At 47.2% G+C, this 16,911-nt stretch overlaps 2 protein-coding genes and 1 pseudogene across 3 annotated transcripts in view; 2 read left to right on the forward strand and 1 right to left on the reverse strand.

Moving 5' to 3' along the window:
* Positions 1-252, reverse strand: part of ZDHHC7 (zDHHC palmitoyltransferase 7) — a 47,178-nt gene extending 46,926 nt beyond the window's left edge. The window contains exon 1 of the mRNA XM_077133211.1: positions 125-252. The gene's annotated coding sequence lies outside the window, so the exon portion shown is untranslated. The remainder of the gene's footprint in view (positions 1-124) is intronic.
* Positions 253-408: 156 nt separating this feature from the next.
* LOC143659866 (hsp90 co-chaperone Cdc37 pseudogene) lies at positions 409-5,699 on the forward strand (annotated as a pseudogene).
* Positions 5,700-14,641: 8,942 nt separating this feature from the next.
* Positions 14,642-16,911, forward strand: part of KIAA0513 (KIAA0513 ortholog) — a 57,079-nt gene continuing 54,809 nt past the window's right edge. For both annotated transcript variants that reach the window (XM_077133215.1, XM_077133214.1), the window contains exon 1: positions 14,642-14,723. The gene's annotated coding sequence lies outside the window, so the exon portion shown is untranslated. The remainder of the gene's footprint in view (positions 14,724-16,911) is intronic.

Genomic DNA, 16,911 nt, shown 5'->3' on the forward strand with positions numbered 1-16,911 from the left:
AGGTCGCGGGTGCGCGGCAGCGGGGAGCAGAGGGGACAGCGGGGCAGAGAGAAGGCGGCCGGGGACCGGGAGTGGCCGGAGCCGGGGCGTGAGCAGCCGGCCCAGCCCTGCCCGCCTCACTCACCCGAGGCCCAGGCGGGGTCGCCGGCGCTGCGGCTCCTCCCGGCCTGCGGCGACGGCGGCGGCGACTGAAGCGACCGAGGCAGGGCTGCATCATGCGGCCGCGCTCATGGCCGGACCGCAGCGGGCCTCGCGGCTCGGCTCCCCGCGCCGCGCGGGTCTGAGGCAGCGGCAGCCGAGCAGACGCCGGAACCCAGATCACCGCCGGGAAGCGCGCCCGCCGACTCCCGGAAGTGGGCCCGCGGAACAGCGGCGCCACGCCTGCGCAGTCCCAGCCGCCCCCGCGGCGCCTCGGAGTCGGTGCGCCTCGGGCGGGGTGCGGCGCGGAGGCAGGGAGTCCTCCGGGACGCAGTGTCTTAGAGAGAGACAGTTATTTGAGAAAACTCAGCTCTTCATCGCGGCCTCCCCTCGCAAAAATAAAGGGCTCCATCCAAAATGAGGGCCGGAAGAGAAAGGACGGGCGTTACGGGCCGCCGCGAGGCCCAAGCCGCGCCGTGAGGCTGTGGCACCGGGTCGGGTTCTGCAGGCCGAGTTGCCCGGCGCCCGCAGAGCCGCCCCGTCGCCGGCTTTAGACAGATCCTGTATGTTGTGCAGGAACGAAAGGTAGGAAATTGAGAAAATAAAAGAGCGAGAGTGGAAACGACTGAGCCGACCGACCCGTGCGCGAAGGGAAAGCGCGCTGGAGGAGGGTTTGAGGCTGAGCCTGGGGTCCCCTGAGCCTCTGGGGTCTCCGAGGAACTTGAACAGTAGAGCTCCACCATCCCTTCCAGGTGACACGTACTCAGTGTTTGGAAGGTAGACACACGTTTTTGTTTCTTTGAATTCCGTATATAATTTAGGGACAATTTTCCCAGGGCAGGGAGTAGGTGCTTGGTGTTTGTTTTTAAACTGACAAGCATAGACTAAGTTGTAGGACTGATGAAAGCCGTAATGACCGCTCAGGGATCTATCAGAATCTCTGTCTGCAAGCCACCTTCTCATTTTCCGTTTTTGCTCCCAGAAACTCTTCCTTCTAGCTACGTTTTGGGAAGTAAAGATCGCGCTTTGAAAGTTTAAAATTATGTGAACACATCTTGTATATCTGTATATTCATCACAGTACTACACATTCTGTCAACCACCTTGGGAGTCCCATCTCCTTCGATCTTTGTTTCCAAATTTGTTTCCACAGAGAGAAAAGTGAGGTAGACCTCCAGTCAGTGGTCAGTACTCTTTACATAGGCGGGGAAAAAAGGATGTTTATCTTTTAATGCTACCAAGACTGCAAGAGCCAGTATACTTGGGGTGTACTTGCTATGAACAATGTTAAAATATAAACTTTTTAAAAAGTTGTTGATAGAAATAAAGAAGATGTAAACAAATGCAAAGATATTCCGAGTTTATGGATTGGAAGACGACATTGTTAAGAAGTTGATGCTACCCAAAATGATGTACAGGTTCAGTGTAATCCTGGTCAAAATTCCAGCAGCCTTTTTGGCAGTGGAAAGCCAAACATCAAATTCACATATAGAAGTGCAGCAGACCCAAACAGCCAAAACCATCTTGAAAAAGAACAAAGTTAAAGCATTCACGCGTCTCGCTTTCAAAACTTATTACAAAGCTACAGTAATCAAAATAGTGTGGTACTGGTCTAAAGACAGACACACTGGACCTGAATTGTAAGTCCAAAAATAGACCCACACGTTGGTGGATTCTCTCCCAATGCACTCAAATGGCCAATTCCTGAGACACTGGGGTTTCAAAGAGGTGCAAAGCAGGAGATCAGACAGCCTATTGGCCCCCAAATCTGTCTCCCTGAAAAGCAGTAAATCTGATAGTTTTAGAGTATCAAAAGATAGGTTTTAGGATAATGAGTACAGTGGCTGGAGATGATGTAACTACAGGTGATTTAACAGGCATGCGCAGATTGATTACATGATTAGTCACAGAATGTTTGTAAGAAAATGGTGGCCTTAAGAATGATAATGGGCATGACAAATTATATTTAGTACAATGAGGTATAGGTGACTTATAGGTTAAAGTCTAAGTTACTGTACATAGAAGGCGGACCCATTTGGTTAGATCTAGTTTCCGTTATCAAGATAACTTTGGAATTGGGGTGGGTTAGTTCTGGACTGACTCATGGTCCGTCATTAATAAACATTAGGGGCTGTCTTCAGTGATCATAAGACTAAAGGCAAAAAAAAAAAAAAATGGGTAAAATGGGTACAAATGAAGGTTAGTTACAAGGTTTTTACAATCACAAAGGCACAAGATAAAGGTTATACAATCATTATCAGAGATCAAGGCAATTGGATTATAGTTCAAAGACTTCAGGTATTTCCCTCTGCTACTCTAATACACGAGAAAGTAAAAAGGAATAAAATAATTCAGTGACCATAATTATCCCTTAAATCCTGACTTCTCAGTTACATATCAATGGCCAATTGACTTTCAAAAAGGGTGCCAAGTACTTGCAATAGGCAAAGAATATCTCTTCAACAAGAGAAAACTGGCTATCCACATGGAAAAGATTGCAACCGGATGCCTAACTCACTCCATATTAGCACAAAATGAATCAACAACCTAAACTTAAGAACCAAAACCATAAAACTCTTGGGCAATGGGTTCTTAGATGACACCAAAAACCCAAGCAACAACAAAAACAAAATAGATAAATTCATCAAAATTACAAACTTTTGTGCATCAAAGAACATTGTCAAGAAAGTGAAAAGACAACCCAGATACTGGAAGAAAATATTTGGAAATACTTTCTAAATTATTTCCAATCAGTACTATATATTCAATAAGAGCTTGAGTACCAGAATATGTAAAGAACTTTTTTTTTGATATATATATGGCTAATGAACACGTGAAAAAAATGCTCAATATCACTAGCCATTAGGGGAATGTAAATCAGAACCCCCAAATACCACTGCACCCCCACTAAGATGTCTACACACTCAGGGGGCTCCGCAAGCCAAGTCTCCAGTGCCACTGCTGCTGTAGTGGGCTGGGCTGCCCAAGCAAGATGGTGGACGACAGCGTGTGGGACCACATCAAGGTGTCAGACAATGAGAACGAAATGCACCCTAACGTCAACACAGCCAGCCTCTTCCGCTGGCGGCATAAGGCCTGGGTGGACCTCGTGGAGGAGTTCCAGAAGGAGAAGGAGGAACTGGATAGGGGCTGCTGCGAGTGCAGCCGCAAGGTGGCTGAGTGCCAGCAGAAGCTGAAGGAGTTGGAGGTGACTGAGGGCAAGGGAGAAATGGTGGAGCTGGAACGGCTGCAGGCCGAGGTACAGCAGCTGCACAAGGAGGAGCAGAGCTGGGAGCAGAAGCTGGAGGAAATGCACAAGAAGGAGGAGAGTGTGCTCTGAAACGTGGACATGCTCAGCAAAGACGGCTTCAGCAAGAGCATGGTCCACACCAAGCCAGGGACAGGCTGAGGAGGACTCAGAGGAGGTGAGGGAGCAGAAACACAAACCTTCATGGAGAAGTACGAGAAACAGATCAAGCACTTTGGCATGTTCCACCATTGGGATGACAGCCAGAAGTACCTGTGAGACAGTGTCCACCTGGTGTGCAAAGAGTCTGCCAACTACCTTGTCATCTGGTGCATTGACCTAGAGGTGGGGAAGAAATGTGCACTCATGGAACAGGTGACCCACCAGACCATTGTCATGCAGTTCATCTTGGAGTTGGCCAAGAGCCTGAAGACGGACTCCCAGGCCTGCTTCTGGCAGTTCTTCACCAAGATAAAGACAGCTGACCACCAGTACATGGAGGGCTTTAGTGACGAGCTGGAGGCCTTCAAGGAGCTTGTGTGGGGCCATGCCAAGCTGCATATCAAGAAGGCCATGAAGGAGTATGAGGAGGAAGAGTGCAAGAAGTGGCTGGACCCTGGTGGCCTGGACCCTGTTGAGGTCTGAGTCCCTCCCTGAGGAATTCCAGAAATGCTTTGATGTGAAGGATGTTCAGATGTTCCCGAGGCCATCAGCAAAATGGACCCCACCAGCGGCCAGGCAGCAGCAGGCACAGACCAGTGAGCGCCCATTCCCAGGATTGTCCCCTTTGCTGCATTCAAAGCGTGCACACACCGCAGCTGGTCCCACCTTTGTCAGTCACTCAGGTGGCCTGGGGAGAGGTGCTCTTCTCCTCCCAGCCTGAGTTTCCTTATCCAGAGTTTCTCAGAATTAACTCGCATAGTGCGTGCTGGGAACCCCCAGCTGCTGTTAAGACTGGAGCCAGTGGTTCTGCTGGCTCATAAGGGCTTTGTGTCTTAACGGACTTGGTTTGACCCTGTTCCTGCCACATGGCCCCCTTGCTGGCCACACTGGTTTCCTCACCTGTGAAATAGATCTAGTCGCACAGCTGGTGTGCTGGTTTGAAAGGAAGCATGCCCCCTAAGAAAAGCCATGTTTTAATATAAATCCCATTTCATAAAGGTAGAATAATCTCTATTCAATACTGTATGTTTGAAACTGTAATGAGATCATCTCCCTGATTGATGAGATTTAGTTAAGAATGGTTGTTAAACTGGATTAGGGATGACATGTCTCCACCCGTTTGAGTGGGTCTTGATTAGTTTCTGAAGTCCTATAAAAGAGGAAACATTTTGGAGAATGAGAGACTCAGAGAGGGCAGAGAATGCTGCCGCACCACGAAGCAGAGAGTCCACCAGCCAGTGACCTTTGGAGATGAAGAAGGAAGATGCCTCCCGGGGAGCTTCATTAAATAGGAAGCCAGGAGAGAAAGCTAGCAGATGACGCCGTATTTGCCATGTGCCCTTCCAGCTGAGAGAGAAGCCCTGACTGTGTTTGCCATGTGCCATCTCACTTGAGAGAGAAACCCTGAACTTCATCGGCCTTCTTGAACCAGGGTGTCTTTCCCTGGATGCCTTTGATTGAACATTTCTATAGACTTGTTTTAATTGGGACATTTTCTCGGACTTAGAACTGTAAACTAGCAACTCATTAAATTCCCCTTTTTAAAAGCCATTCCGTTTCTGGTATATTGCATTCCAGCAGCTAGCAAACTAGAACAGATTGCCTAGGGTTTCTGGACTCTTCCATGAAAGTTAAATTTCATTAAACTTTGATGAATTTAAATAAACACAAACACATACTCAAAGGCAGCAACAACAACAAAAAACAAAATAACAAATGCTGGCGAGTGGGGATGTACATAAACAGGACCCAGTCTACATTGTTGGTAGGAAGGTAAAATGATGCAGCTTCTGGGGAAAACAATTTGGTGGTTCATCAGAAAGTTAAACATAGGATTACATATGACCTAGCAATTCTACTCCTAAGTACATGTGCCAAAAAATTGAAAGCAGAGACACAAAAAGTTACTTGTATACCAGTGTTCATAGCAATCCCAGTGCCCATCAACTGATGAATGAATAAGCAAAATGTGATGTATACATATACCAGAAAATTACTCAACCATAAAAAGGACTGATGTTTTCATACATGCCACAACATGGATGATCTTGAAGCTATCATGTTGAGTGAAAGAAGCCAAGCGCAAAAGAACAAATACCTCAAGATTTCACTTATATGAGATATCTAGAATATGCAAATTCATAGAGACAGAAAGCAGCTTATAGGGTATGGGGGCTAGGAGGAGGGGAGAGTGGGGATATGCTGAATGGTTACAGAATTTCTGTTTCAGGTATGAAAATGTTTTGAGAATGGATGGTCATGATGGTGGCATAACATTGTGCATGCAATATCAGTGAATTTTACACATGAAAATTGGTTAAAGAGGAAAATTTTGTGTCGTATATATGATACCACAATAAATATTTTTTGAGAAAGATAAAATCTTGACAAAAAATGTAAAAACAAAAAAAATTCATGACAGTGAATGAACACATGTCAAGATTTCATTTAGTCCACTAAGTAATAAAGGAGTCAGTAAGACGCTACAGTGGGTTCAAGGGGATTCCAAGAACACATAGACAGGCAGCCCAGAGCGTGAAGATGGAATTGCTTAACAGGTGCAAAACTGGTTTTCTCCACACTGGGGGAGGAAAATAAATTGAACTTCCACCAGACAAGATTCATTTGTGTCTCTAACATCTCTGAGCCAGGACTATTTGCATTGCTGTCAGTTTGTTATGATTTACAAAGCTCTATAGAGTTTAAAGATAAGATTCATAAAACCAGGAAGCCCAGAGGGCCAGCAATGCGTAGTTGCCTGTTGAAGACGCCCAGTAATCTTTTTGGCCCATTTCAAAATCTCTCATGATAAATGAATAGTGGAGAGATCTCACCCCATAATTTTCTTCAGGCCCCACACTTGTTTGTGCTGCCTGTGTTTCCAGTTCCTAGTATAACTTGTTTACTGGAACTTTAAAATGGCACCTTTGCTAAAGGAGCAGGACAATGAATCATTCACTAAAATATTTACCAGGGATCTCAGCAGTTGACAAAAACGTCAAGGGTTTCGTCCCATTCCAACAGAATTGACATGTGGTCTTCTGCAGGCCATTTCCCCTCACTAAGCCTCAGCTGTTTTTTAATCTCTAAAATATGAGATTAAGCATGATTTCTAAGGTTTCTTCCTGTTTTGAGACTGGTACAATAGTTTTTGCCTCTCCCTGATTTCATTGGAGGCTCAAGAGCGGGAGACCTCCCAGCCCAGGAAGCCCTGGCAAGGGTGGAGGGCATCCCTACTCCAAGGTTTATTCTGTTTACCTCTTAGGCAAAAAGCAAACCTGCTGGTGCCACATTTCCAGCTAACCATTCATCCCAGAAAATAGCCCTTTTAAAGTGGAGCCTATATTCAAATACGTGAGAAGGTACTCAGCCTTATTCAAACAAGAAGGAATGAATGCAAATTAAAAGTACAAGGAGATGCCATTTTTCACCTAATAGATTTGCAAAGATAAAAAGTTAGATAGTACCCCTTGTTAGCAAGGCAGACCAAATTGTGCAATTGCAAATTGGTCCGCTCCTTACAGAGCAAAATGCGGTAAGGGATGACAAAAATTTATGTGTACCTACGCTTTGACCCAGCAATTCCACGGTTAGAGATTTATCCTAAAGATAGACTCACCCATGTTTGCAGTGGTATTTATAGTAGTATATTTGTAGAAGTGAAATACTGGCAATACCCTATATGCCTATCAATTTAAGTATGTTTTACTTACAAATGGAGTACTGTGCTGTGCAAGTATAAAAAAGAATGAAGGAGATTTTAAGTACTGATATGGACAGTCTTCAGGTATATTAAGTCTGTTGTGTGAAACAGTATATATCTTTGTGTATTAAAGAAAAGTTGGGGGAGGAGACATATATGTTTATAAATACATAGAATATTCCTGGAAAATATATACAAGAAACTAGAGTGTAATTGGTGAATATTTTTTTAACTGTGAACATGTATTTATTTTTAAACACATAAAAAATGTAATTAAAAATATATAAGATAACCCAATAGGAAAATGGGTGAAACACTTTAACAGAAACTCCATAAAAGAGGATATCCAAACCATATGAAAAAGTGCTAATTTTCGTTAGTCATCAGGGAAATATAAATTTAAATCACATAGAAATTCTGTTTACACACCACTGGGATGGCCACCCTGAAAAAAACACCAAATTTTAGCAATTATACGGAGAACTTTCCTACACTGCTGTGGAAATGTAAGTGTTAAACCACCTTGGAAAACTTAGGAATGTCTGCTCAAGTTGAACATAAGTATACCCGTGTTTACAAAAAAACTTGTACAAGTTCATACATCACTATTCCTGATAACCCCAAACTGGAAATAACCTGAATGTCCATGAACAGAATGGATAAAGAAATCCTGGTATCTTCATACAGTGAAACACTACACAATAATGAGAATGAAAGAACTACAAGTATTTGCAACCTAGACAGAAGAATCTCACAAAAGTAATGTTGAGTCAAAAAACCAGGCACAAGGGAATATGTGTACATGATTCCTTCATAAGAAGTTCACTAACCGGCTGTACTGGGTTGAACAGTGTTCCCCCCCAAATCCATATCCACCCAGAACTGGGAATGAGAGTTTATTTGGAAATAGATTCTTTGCACATGTCATCAAGTTAAGATAGGTCTTCTGGATTAGGGAGGGCCCTAAATCCAATGTGATGGGTGTCCTTATAAGATGAGGGAAATTTGGACACAGACACAGGAGGAAAAATGACCATGTGAAGACAGAAGCGGAGATTGGACTAGGCTGCCACAAGCCGAGGAACACTTGGGACCACCAGAAGCTGGAAGAGGCGAGGAAGGACCGTCCCCCTGGAGCATATGGAGGGATGGCGGTGATTAATGCTGAGGGGCAGGGCGCTAGAGCACTAGAAATATTCTATTTCTTGATGTGGGTGATGGTTATATGGGGTTTTACTTGTGAAGTCATCCAACTCTGTGTACTCATGATTTATGACCTTTACAGTGAATGCTGGGAAGGAGAGAAACAGACAGTCAGACACACACATGCACACATCCAAAGAACGAGGAGTGGAAAATGAGAGATTTACCCAGAAGTGGTTGGTTTCTTTCTTTTTTTTTTTTCACTGACACGGAAGACAGAAAACTGAAACCCCACCACCCAAAGGCCTAGGTCAGGTCTAAGAAGTCATAACAATCCAAAGTGGAACAAGGTGTCTCTGAATTCCTTTGCACTGTAGCCACCTCTCCTTCCACCATGGGTGCAGCCTGCGGGGATACTAGGCCGGTGTGTGGGGAAGTTGTGGGGCCAGCAAGCATGGGGGAGCACCAGTGGCACAAAGCACCAGGCCCACTCCGTCATGCCTTTTGGGCTTTGACCCCCGAGGCAGCTTCCTTGATGGCACCTTATCTGAAATGTCTCCCTCCCTCCCATTCCTGCAACATTTCATTTCCTCCTCCTTGCCTTGCTCTTCTCTGTGCCACCTCTCAGCTAACATCCCCTATCTTTCACTTGTTCACACCTGGTGGAATGCCAGCCTCACAAAGGACATGGATCTGTTGTTGGTCTTCTTTGCTCTTATCTCCCAGTGCCTGTCAAAAGGTAGGCACTCACTAAACACGCACTGAACGAAGGAGTGAGTGAACTTGCAATGGTTGGCCCCTTTTATAGATTGAGAAATAGGCCTAGGCCCAGATAAGTTGAGCAACTTGCTCAAGGTCACCCAGCGAGCAGGTGGAGAGCCAGGATTCAGAGCCAGATCCATCTTAGCTGCTGTGTCACACTGCCACATCGACTCGCTCTATCCTAACATATTTTGAAGTTGGTATTTTCCCTTTGTATGGCTGAGAAAACTGAGGCTCAGAGTCAAGTAATTGCCCAAAAGAAGAATGGGAGCAGAGCTAACCTGCAGACCTTAACCTGCCTGGCTGTGAATACACTGCCTTTCCCCACACTCCCTCCCTGAGAAGCCCGAGACCATGGCCCAGATGTGCCTTTGACCTGGTTCCCCTGGCACAGGTGCCAAGACCGGATCTGTGAGTCATCAATAAGCGAGTCCCTGCCCACTCAGACACTGGCTGCAGTAACTCAGTGCTCTTCTTGTCCTGGGCCCCAGTCCCCCAGATCCTGAAATTGAACTCATCTATTCACTCATGCAGCAAGTGCTTGGCACTGTGTCAGGTGCTGGAGACACTTGTGTGAGCAAAACCAGAGTTCCTGTCCTTTGCAGAGCATGGAGTAGAATTGCACAGACGAATGCCTGATTACGAACTGCTGCATTCCTGTGGAGAGAAAGGGCAGCCAGCGACGAGAGGCTCTACCCAGGGATTTTACCTAGCTGGGGGAGTGGGGGGGATCACACGAAAGATTTCATTTGGGATGGGATATCTGAAGGACACATGGCCATTTGTTAGGCAACAGGGGTTGAGGGTGAAGGTAGAGGAAGAGGGTCCCAGCAAAGGGACAGGTGAGAAGGACCCAGAAGGGAAAACAGATTGTGTGAACCTTTGCAAGGGGGCCCAAGTGTGCAGAGAGCACACTAGACCTATTTGAGAGTTCTTTAGGAGTAAAATGGGGAAGATTAAGTGGCGGGGGAGAGGGGACATTATAACTTATCTTCAAGTATTAGAAAGACTGTTATGATAAAATTTCTTAACAGTCAAGGTCATCCAAAGATAAATGGCTGCTTTGGTCCATAATAAATTCCTGATTCCTAAAGAGACCCATTAAGCAGAGACTGGGAAAACATTTAGCCCCAGTGTCATCAAGAAAACAGCGGATTATGCAACACTCCAATTTGATTTTGTGATTCATAGAAAGATTTGGTTTATATCAATCTGGAGCCAAATCTTGGCAAAATTTTAAATTTCTCCTACCTATACATCCCTAGTTTCTTTAGTTCTTCTCTATGGGACACCAGTGTGGAGCCTGTCCTCACTTGGGTTACTGGCCAACGATGTGTCCACTGAACTCCTAGCCTGTTTGCATGATGCGCGCTCTCTGCACACCCACTCACCCTGAGGTGGGAAAGATGGCCCCCAGGAGACCCACATGTACTTCCTCCCCATTTAGCCACTGCAAGGAAAAGGAATTCTTTCTTTTTCCAGCCTCTGTCTGTCAACCCTAGGGAAGGACACTGGTTGGCACTGCTGGGGTCATGTCTCCCTGTGCCAATCTCTATAGCCAGGAGGACTCAGGGCAAGGGAATGGACAAGGGCTGTGCTCCCTAAAGAAGGGTGGGGTCAGTTGAGCTTCCCCAAAGATGGTCAGTCCTAAACCCTGAAACTTGTGAATACGTTACTTGGCAAAAGGAACTTTGTAGAGGAATTAAGTTAAGGACCTAGAGATGGGAGGCTAACCTGCAGTATCCAGGTGGGCCCAAAGTAATCACAAGGGTCTTTCTGAGAGGGAGGGAGGAGAGTCAGAGGCAGAAAAGTTGGAAAATGATACTCTGCTGGCTTTGAAGATGGAGATGGGGCCATGAGCCAAGGAATGCGGGTGGTCTCTTGAAACTAGAAAAAGGAAGCAGACTTTCCCTTGAGCCTCCAAAAGGAGCACAGCTCTACCAAACTTTGATTTTTAGGTCTTCTGACTTCCAGAACTGTAAGATAGTAATTTGTGTTGTTTTAAGCCATGTATTAGTTTGTAAAATTCTGCCAGAATGCGATATACCAGAAATGGAACAGCTTTTTTAAAAAGAATTTATTAAGTTACAAGTTAACAGCTCTAAGGTAAAAAAATGTTCAAACTAAGTCACCCAGAGGAACATATCTTGACTCAAGAAAGGTGATGCCCATCACATGGGAAGGCATGTGGCTGGCGTCTGCTGGTCCTTGTTCCTGGTTCCATTGCTTCCAGCTTCTGATGCTAGTGGTTTCCTCTCTAAGCATCTGTAGGCCCTTCTTAGCTACTCTGGGACACAGCTCTGGGTTCTGGCTTGCTTAGCACCTCATGGGAAGGCACATGGCGACGTCTGCTGGGCTCTGTCTCTCCAGACATTTGTGTCTAGGTGTCTGCTCTCTCTGTTGGCTCTCCAAACATTTCTAAATGTCTGCATCTGTTAGCTCTGAAGCAACCGTGCTTTCTCCACAACGTCTCCTCTTTTAAAGGACTCCAGTAAACTAATCAGGACTCATCTTGAATGGGTAGAGTCACATCTTCATCTAACCAACAGGTCACACCCACAAACGGGTGTGCCACATCTCCATGGAAACAATCCAAAATTTCCACCCTTAACAATAGGTTTGTCCCCACAAGATTGCATTAGGAAAAAAAAAACATGGCTTTTCTGGGGGCACATCACAACTTCAAACCAGCACAAGCCACGTTTCTGGTACTGTATTGCAGCAGCAATAGGAAACAAATACAAAGGGGGAGGGAAAAGTGATCCCAGTTGGCAAACAGAGGCATGGTACTGATGCGGAGTCACATCACCTGCTTTATCATATATGGCTGTTTTTTCTGACTCACCCTCTACTCTATTTTTGAGTCTTGGTTCGGCCAACCAATAAATTTACTGTTTCTCCCAACTTCTTTTCAGGTGCTTTATGCAATATCCTGAAATTCTCTAGTGAAAGCTTTATCCTGGATATCTGTGGTTTTTCCCTGCTTGCCCCTGACCTATTCCCCTTATCCTGGCAAGAGCACCTTATCTTCCCTGTGGGGAACAACCTTCCTTGCTCTCCACCTAAGGGGTATGGCTGGGGCTGACTTCCTTCCTGTCCAGCTCTGGCAGGTTGACTTATTCCAGCCAGCTGGCCACAGAGCATGAGCACGAGTGCTCTTGGTCTAGTCACATCAAATCCCAAGCCTTTTGCCAGAAGTATTGAAAAAGAGAATTATTTTTTCCACTGGGGCTGCTAAGCTATGAAAATATAAGCCGAGACTGCTGAAAGCCGTTTCTAAAAAGAACCTATCTGAGAATGAAAGCTCAGTACAAAGCAGTTTAGAGAAGGAAAAAGACCAAGTTCTGACATCATCATTTGCACCTCTGCATCCTGCAGTTACATGAAACATTATATTCCTTCTTTTTAAAAAAACAATGGTATTGTGTGTCTGTCATTCATTGTAATGGAAAGAATCCTGAAAAATACATCCTCCAAGTCTAAATACACTACTTCTACCATATTTCCTTGATTCACCAGTCTAAACATTTCAGGGGGTAGGGGTTGGGGTTGGGTGGGGCTAACCTAGCATGACTTGGTCATCAGTGCTTCCTCTTTGGAGGGTTCACAAATATTTTTCATAAGTAATCTGTTCTGAATATTTCTCAGGCCAGTGGCAAGCTTACTGGCTGGTCTGTGGTTTGCAGACTCACTTTCTTCCCCTTTGTGAAAATAGTCATGACATCTGCCTCTCTCCAACCTTCTGGCAATATCAGAAAACTTTTCATGAGGCAGAGAGAGGGTCTATACAAATCTCTTGAGGAGAAATGTATTTCCCTAAAATAGGATCTCCCCGAGTGAGCTCACAGGTTTTCAATTTTCTGAGCAGGTGATATTGTGAAAGCCATATTAGGGTTGCACAAGTCAGCGCATTGTGCTAGGCTGACTCACTGAATCAGGCAAGGATTTCCTCCAGCCTTCAGTATGATCACCCTCCATTCCCTTAAATTCTGCAAGATTGTACTCATATTCTGTGAGATATGGGGCAAGATCCTAGAGGGGACAAATGGCACGTCCACCTAACTGCAGCATATACGTAAAGGAATGGAGGCTGCCTTGTAGTCCTTCTCTTCCTGGGTTCACACCAAGCTGAAAACACCTAGAGATTCAGCTTCTCATACCTGGCAGCCCTACTGATTCACCCAAGCAAATCCGGGATGGGCCAAAAGCTGCAATGGCTCTGAAGGCCCCAGAACCCTTAGGGAACTGCAGCTCCCGGCTCTTGTCTTCATGCTGTTTCTTTAACCTTTCTGAGCGAGTCCACAGTTTATTAGGTCATTTTTCCAGGGACCAGTAGTCCTGTCCATGGCACAGGCCGGGTGCTTTCTCATCCATTCATATGCCGTTTCCTTATCTCAATTGGTAGAATTCCATTACTCCTGGCTAACTCCTATGACTTAAGAAAAAAGTTTTCTTAAATTGACATTCAACCCTGTTTCAGATGCCACTGCATTTATTTTTAAACAGCTGTATTATTTCATACAAGTAGCCACCAGAAGGAGCACTACAGCTCTGCAATATTGCTGTGGAATGCCTTTAGAAAATTTCGGTGTAGGAGCAACACTCTGAAATCAGATTCTCTACTTTGATAGTCTCTGGACCCGAGTTTGACATAGCCAGAAATTCTTTTTTTTGGGGGGGGGGGGGGAGGCGGGCATCAGTTTATATTTCTATATTCCCTTTATAACTAAAATAGCTTCCATAGCAAGAACTCCTATTTTATACTTTAAAGAAAAAAAGGAAATGTGGAAGAAGCCGAATGACCTGAAAAAGTTTAATTTTTTGTATTTACTAAAAAGGTGAAGACTGGCCTAGAATTTTTGGAGTAGTTGAGGTGGAATCTGTTAGTCTTTAAGAAGCCTCTTTTTAAAAAATAAATCGGCCTCAAATTGTCCATCTATACCACTGTATACCTGCCTGACCGCTTCTGAAAACATGTTTGTTAATATTACGCCTTCACTGTAACTCCTACGGCGGGCCGGAAATAGCACCCTCTTTGAGGTGGGAAATCAGGGCAGAGAAGCCACCAGAACCGCACCTCCCCCCTGCCGGGGCTCTCTATTCCCCAAGCCGCCAAGCCACCTCCTCGCGTGTTCGCACAGACACCGGCCCCCGCCTCGTCCCGGCCGGGGAGAACACCCTGTTTAGGAGCAGGGCCAGGAAAGGGGAACCGGGACGATCCCAGGCCGCGATTCCCACGAGCGTGCGCTCGGCCGGGCCCGGGGGGCACACTGGCGGGGTGGGGGCCCGGCCTGCGGCGACCCCCGGGGACCCCCGGCGAGCCCGGCGGCAGCGGAGACCCGGACAGCGGCGACCGCCAGCAGCCCCCGCCACGTGACCCGGACCCGGTCTGCGAGGGGCGGGGCGTGTCCCTGCTGGGCGCCTGCGCAGACGGGGCCGGGGGCGGGCGTCGGGCTGACTGACAGCGCGCTCGCCGGCGCGGAGAAGGACCCGGCTGCTGGCGGCCGGCGCGGTCAGCGCAGCTGCGGAGTCCCGACGGCGCCCGCTCGCTCCGGGTGCGCCCGCTGCGGTGAGAGGGGCTGGGGCGGCCTCCGGCTCACCGGCCGCGGCTCGAGGGGCGAGGGCATGCCCGGGCGTGACGGCGTGGGGAACCGCGAGGGACGGGACGGGGTCCCCGGGAGGCGTGGGGGCGCGGGACTCGCAGCGGGTGACGGAAGGGGCCGCCTTGGGGTGACGGACGGGGGTCCCCGGGCGGTGGCGGGATGAGGGGCCTTTGCGGTAACGGGGTGGAGGTCCGTGCGGGATGGACTAAGCGTCGTGGGATGGCAAGGATGCGGATCTACGTGGGGTCAGGGTGTGGAGGTCGGGGGTCGGGGGTCACCTGGGGTTGGGGTGCGAGGCGAGGACTTAGGAAAAGGAAGGCAGGAGGCGGCGGGGTAGGGGCCGGGCAGATGCTCGGGTTGGGGGGCGCCTGGAGAAGGTGTCCCCGCTGGCAGATGTTGGCGCTCAGTGGCTCTGGGATGCAGCTGGTTTCTCAGTTTGGGGAAGAAAAGACCCCGGGCCCCGGGAAGGGCATTCTGGGGAGGGGGTGCATGGGTCCCGCTGGAGAAAGACGTGTGAGGAGTTGTGCGCGTGTTCCTCAGTGCCCCTGGGACTGGCAGATGGGCGAGGTGTGGATACGGGAAAAGGGCTGCCGGTGTGGGGTCCCGCCCCTGCTAGCTCTGCCAGGTCTCCTGCAGGGCTCTGCTGTCCTGACCCGTCCACAGAAAAGAAGAGGTTTGCCCAGAGCAGCCGCATAAATGCAGTTTTAAAGCCCACTTGGGATAGTTGACTCAGGGTCGACTGAACCAGTTTCCAGGGTCTTTGAAAGGGCAGGATTTACTCTTCCTGGAGCTGGCTGTGTTTTTTCCCGTCCTTGTACTGGGTTTGTGCTTCCCGACATTGTAGGTGATTGGTTTTGGTTGGACTAAAAGGGGGACCAGGAAAAAGACTTGGCAGTGGACAGCTGCCAGCTCCTCTTCCTCTTTAGTTAAGCACCAGGCTTGGGTGCCAGCCTGCAGAATGAGCAGGAACTTGCCTCTGAGCTGGCTCAGGTGAGGTGCCCCTGACGTGGAGCTTGTCGCTGGGGTGAGTCAGTGTTAGAAGCACAGGCTGCCAGCTGCCAGGGCCACGCTTGACCCAGGCCATTGTAATCTAGTGCTGATGCTTCATATTCATTCGGTCAGAGGCTCCCCTTCCCTAACATGAGAGCAAGGCGGTGTTCAGGCAGTTGAACTCTGGATTCAGCAAAGGAAATGAAAAGGTTTAGGTTGTACTGTGCGTACGCATGCCTCCCGAGTCTGCCCACGTTTCTCTTTGAGAGTGGGTGTTCTCCCATTGTTCCGGGTCTCCCCTTCGGCTGTTGCTCATTTTTGTTTCCACTTTGCTCAGAAACAGGACTGCTTATGTATTTGAAGCCCAGGGCCATAGGCTGTTGAGATCGGCTCACAATGAAAAAGTTGACTCCTGAGGGGTTTTTTTCCCCTTTAAAGAAATGAAGATGGCTCAGGGCTCACACAGGCCTCCCAATGATGGTACATTATCCCTGGCCTCCCCTATCTGCTTCTGGAATATGTTCTGATTGTTGGTGGTTTTTTGTTTGTTTGTCTGTAGTGTGTGTCTTTTTAGGGTACGTGTCTGTGGAATTAGCTGGTGTTGTTTGAGAACACAACACTAAAGACAGTGGGAAGCCACCCAGGGACATGAGTAAGTCACAAACCTTAAATCATTTGCTACAGACTTCCAGAGAGTGGAGAACATCTACAGACATGGTGGTAACTTTGGCTCTTCAAGGGGAAGTTGTTTCTTCAAAGGTAAACCCAAATGGCTCTGAGGGTGCTTCTTTTAGGACAGTCCTAAGAAAGGTTTAGGCCAGGGTGAGTCACGATACATGCCCCCCCCGCCATGCTTCCTCCCTCAAAAGAAATAATCAGGTTAAAAGAAGCATCAAAAACAACTTTGGGAGAGTAAAAGAAAAAAAACATAAAAAAATGTTAGCAGGCAGCAAGAAATATAAAGAGGAGGGAAATCATATTGCCAGTTATAACACCTCACTTATATATAACAAAATTAAAATTGTACTTATTCTTCATAATTAACATGGGAGTGATGGGTAGTGGTATTATTCCCATGCCACAGATGTTGGAAAGAGGCTCAGGGACTTGCCCAAGGTCACTTAGCGACTAGGGGGCAAAGAAAAGACTTGACCCTAGGTGTCC

The sequence above is a fragment of the Tamandua tetradactyla genome, chromosome 16 (genome assembly GCF_023851605.1).
Source record: "Tamandua tetradactyla isolate mTamTet1 chromosome 16, mTamTet1.pri, whole genome shotgun sequence".
In the NCBI taxonomy this organism is placed as follows: domain Eukaryota; kingdom Metazoa; phylum Chordata; class Mammalia; order Pilosa; family Myrmecophagidae; genus Tamandua; species Tamandua tetradactyla.